At 39.2% G+C, this 4813-nt stretch overlaps 1 pseudogene; it reads left to right on the forward strand.

The window, feature by feature from the left end:
* The first annotated feature begins 1546 nt into the window (after positions 1 to 1546).
* LOC126068584 (olfactory receptor 2G3-like) lies at positions 1547 to 2507 on the forward strand (annotated as a pseudogene).
* The last annotated feature ends 2306 nt before the right edge of the window (positions 2508 to 4813 follow it).

Below are 4813 nucleotides of genomic sequence, written 5' to 3' on the forward strand. Positions count from 1 at the left end.
TCAAATTGGGTTTGTTTTAGCTTTTTAGCCTATTCACTACAGAATCCTAGTTTAGAATTTGTCTCAAGAACAGTGGCAGTATTCATGTAACTGAACCTGCTGACCTCAGAGTCTTCCCTTATTCATCTGCATAATACTACCAGACCAATATTTTCAAAAAACAATTTGAAAATGGCACTGTTTTCTCTCTACAGAGGATATTAATAACATTTCACTATCTACACAGCAAATCCAAAACTTTATTTCACTCAGTGATCTCTACATTGTGACTTCAAATACTATTTTCTTGGCATGCATTCTGCACTCACTTTTCTGAGTCTTCTTATAAAGACAACTGAATCATCCACACACCATCTACCTAAACATCAAGTGGTCTCCTGACCTCAAATTTTCTTCACCTTTCAAATGAAATTTTTTTCATTTTTGTTTAAAATTTGTGTGTGTATTGAAAATCAAGGAGTTTCAGTAGATTCACCTATGAACACTTTCAATGGTTTTAAGGAGATTATAACATATCTGTGGCATTTTTTTATTAATGATATATATCCTTTGGAGCATATTTTTCTTTTCTATCTTGAATATCAAGAACTTTTAACCAGTTTGCTTAAACACTGTTGCTTCAAAATGTCCTTTCAAATTTTCATTTTTGGCAGTTTAATCATTGACAAAACATGCATAAGAAAAGTTCAGTTTATATTATATATCATCTTCCTCAAATGTTTCTTTTTATTTCCCTCTGCTTAAAACTAACGTTTTCGCACTTGCCAAAAATGGTCTCCTACTTTCTTTCATCCTAATCTTACCTGTCTTTAAAGGCTTTGTTTTTTTTCTTCCATAATGACTTTCCCAGTCTCTACAGTTCAAAACAATGTTTCTTATCTGTTATTTTGCAAAACTTATTGAAATTTACTTTTGTGTGTCCTTACAACATAGTTTTAAAAGTATTATTTTAACTTAAATTATTCATTCCATAACTATTCAATTTTATTTTGTCTGTTCATAAACACAAAACAAAACAAAACGTTGCCTTCGAGTCAATTTCGACTCATCGTGACCCTATAGGCCAGAGTAGAACTGCTCCATAGGGTTTCTAGGGAAAGGCTGGTGGATCTGTAACTACCTTTTATTTCTCTGTTGAGACACTACATAAAGAGAGTATAAAAATCTGTGTGTGTGTGTGTGTGTGTATGATGGAGTGTGATAAGGAACAGTTTTCTATTCCCGTTTGTGCCCAGAATCAGACCTGAATATTGGACTTCATATGCAGAATTTGGTCCATAGAAAAAAACCATGGTGATGGTGTTCACTTCTTTTTTAATTTTAAAAGGTACTTATTTTTCAGCAGTAGATCATTGCATATTTCTAGATACTCACACACATATCTACTTAGATCAGCTTTAATAATGAAATAATTCATGACTTTCAGAGAGAACGGAACATGGATTGATGTTCCAAATCAGCAACATATTGGCAACAAAAATATGTAGGTTGGACAAGTCAGTCTCCCTGGACCTTTCAGTTCTTACCCTCCATGATTCTAAGATACATGGTTTCATATACACTGCTTCCCGTTCCTGTCTTAGCAGGTGCCGTTCCCTCTGGAGGGCTGGGAAGGGCCAATGACAGTTCCCTGCTGGGTTTCATCCTCCTAGGCTTCTCAGACCACCCTCACCTGGAGGCTGTGCTCTTTGTATTTGACCTTTTCTTCTACCTCCTAACCCTTGTGGGAAATTTTACCATCATCAGTGTTTCATACCTGGACCCCTCTCTCCATGCCCCCATGTTCTTCTTTCTCAGCAACTTCTCCTTCCTGGACCTCTGCTTCACCATGAGCTTTGCCCCTCAGACCTTAGTCAACCCGAGAAGATCAGAGACGACCATCACTTATGGAGGTTGTGTGGTTCAACTCTACATTTCTTTAGCCCTGGTATGGTGCTGTTTGCAGACCCCTCCACTATGTAGTTATTATGAACCCACAGCTATGCCACCAGCTGTCATCATTCCCCTCGCTCAGTGGTTTGGCCAATTCCCTGATCCATGCAAACTTCATCTTGCAGTTGCCTCTCTGTGGCAACCACAGGCTGGATCGCTTTATTTGTGAAGTGCCATCTCTCCTCAAATTGGCTTGTGTGGACATCACCATCAACAAACTGGTCCTCTTTGTTGTTAGTACCCTCTTCCTGCTGATCCCACCAGCACTCATCCTCCTCTCCTATGGCTTCATCACTCAGGCAGTGCTGAGGATCAAATCAGTGGAGGTGAAGCACAAAGCCTTCAGCACCTTCTCGTGGCACCTTGCTGTGGTGATCATTTTCTATGGCACCATCATATACATGTACCTGCAGCCAAGTAACAGCTGTGACCAGGACCAAGGCAAGTTTATCTCCCTTTTCTACACCATGGTGACCCCCACTTTAAATCCCATCTTCTACACTTTAAGGAACAAGGATGTAAAGGGGGCTCTGAAGAGACTTCTTGCAGGGAAATTGTGCTCCCTCGGGACATGACACGCAAGGTAATGATTACACTTAGCTTCCCTGAAGTCAAATCTGCAGTTCTGAATTACACACCAATTAAAACACCTTTACCTTATTTTATTCTCATAAGGCAGTTTTTTTTTCCCCCCTCTCTGATACACACACTTTGAAACCTGTGAGAGCCAGGACTGGACGGGACTGCCAAGTTTTTTTAGGTCTTGAAAGTATTCTGCCTTCGAAAGGGTGCAGTTGCCTCTTTTCTATCCCTCTTTATTTAGTGTTGAATATCTGAGTTTTCCTTCTCTGTCAAGTTTCTGCCTTACGCAGGTTCCGGCTTTTGCAGGTTTACTGTTTATGGATGTGTGTGGGTGTAGTGTGTGTAGTGTATGTGTGTGCCTGTTCATTTAAATGACAGCTTGGGCTGTGGGAAAGAGTTTTGCATGAGTATAAACTGTGATCCTCACCAAGAAGTTTGTTTTTTAGTTCTGTCACTTATTTCTCAAGGGTTCAAAAAATTGAATCATTAAGTATTTACCAAACTGTTTGCCTAGGTAATGAGGACTTAGAAAAATATTTTTTCAGTGAATTCCCCAAGGTTTTTCAGTTTTCTACTAAACAATTACCTTAAATTTATTTTATAATGCCCCTCATAAGAGATTCATGTTGCAGAACAAGCAATTTCTACATCTGCTGCCTTACCAAGGCAGGAAAGTACATGCCCATAGCTCATATTTATAAATCAGTAGGCTGTCACCTTACATATTCGTTCCCATAGCCCATTTCTCATTAAAAATTCTTTTTAAGAAAGAGAAAGAGAAATAGATTAGACTAAACACATTATCTCTCGTAATTTAGTGAGTGTATTTAATTATATAGTCTGTAGGTCACTGACGGTACATGGTAGAGACATTTTGAGAGAGAAAAAATGAAATAATTTTGTTCTAAACCATTTTATACGTTACATCTATAAGAATAATTGCACAAAAAAATCATAATATTTTTAATAATTGTTTTTTCTTTTTTTAATTTTATGATGCTTTCGGTGAAAGTTTATAGAACAAATTAATTTCTTATTAAAAAATTTATACATGAAGTGTTTTGTGACATTGGTTGCAATCTTTGCAATACGTCAGCACTCTCTCCCTTTCCCTTTTCCTGTGTTCCCTGTGTCCATTCATCCACTTTTCCTGTACCTTTCAGCCTTCTTGCCTTTGCTTTTGGGCAGGTGTTCCTCTTTTGGTCTCGTATACTTGACTGAACCAGGAAGCACATTCTTCACCTGTGTTACTGATTGTTTTATAGGCCTGTCTAATCTTTGGCTGAGATGTGGACTTTGGGAGTGGCTTCAGCTCTGAGTTAGCAGGGTGTCTGGGAGCCATAGTCTTGGGGTTCCTGTAGGTCTCTGTCAGACCAATTGTCTTTTTTTGAGTGTGAAATTGCTCTACATTTTTCTAATGTTCTATCCAGGACCCTCTATTGTGATGCCTGTCAAAACAGTCGATGGTGGTAGCTGGGCACCATCTAGTTCTTCAGGGCTCAGGCTGGCAGAGGCTGTGGTTCATGTGGTCCATTAGTCCTTTGGCCTAATATTGTGTCATTGGTTTTCTTTATTCTCCTTTGCTCCAGACAGGATGGAACCAATAGATGTATCTCAGAAGGCTGCTCATAGCCTTTTAAGACCCCAGATGCTAAGTAGTATGTATAAGATTTTCTTTATGAACTATGTTATGCCAATTGACCTAGATGTTCCTGAAACCACGGTCCCCAGCCCTCAGCCCCAATAACTCAGTATCTCAAAGTCTTTGGATGTATCTAGGGAGCTTCTATGACTTTACCTTGGTCATGTTATGCTGAGTTCCTCTATATTGTGTGTTGTCTTTCCCTTCACCAAAGTTTACACTAGTCTATTTTTTGATTATATAGGGTCACTATGGGTCAGAATCGACTCAGTGGCAATGGGTGTTTTTTTTTTTTTTAATTTATTGTGCTTTAAGTGAAAGTTTACAAATCAAGTCAGTCTGTCATACAAACACTTATACACACCTTGCTATGTAACCCTAGCTCCTCTCCCTCTAATGTGACAGCATACTTTTCCTCTCCACTCTCTCTTCCCCTTGTCCTTTCAACCAGCTCCTGTCCCCTTCTTCCTTTTCATCTCTCCTCCAGACAGAAGCTGCCCACATAGTCTCATGTGTCTACTTGAGCCAAGAAGCTCACTCTTCCTCAATATCATTTTCTGTCTTATAGTTGACTTCAATCCTTGTATGAAGAGTTGGCTTCGGGAAGGGTTCCAGTCCTTGGGCTAACAGAGGGTCTAGGGACCATGACCTCTCATG

This window comes from Elephas maximus, chromosome 2 (genome assembly GCF_024166365.1).
Source record: "Elephas maximus indicus isolate mEleMax1 chromosome 2, mEleMax1 primary haplotype, whole genome shotgun sequence".
Lineage (NCBI taxonomy): Eukaryota > Metazoa > Chordata > Mammalia > Proboscidea > Elephantidae > Elephas > Elephas maximus.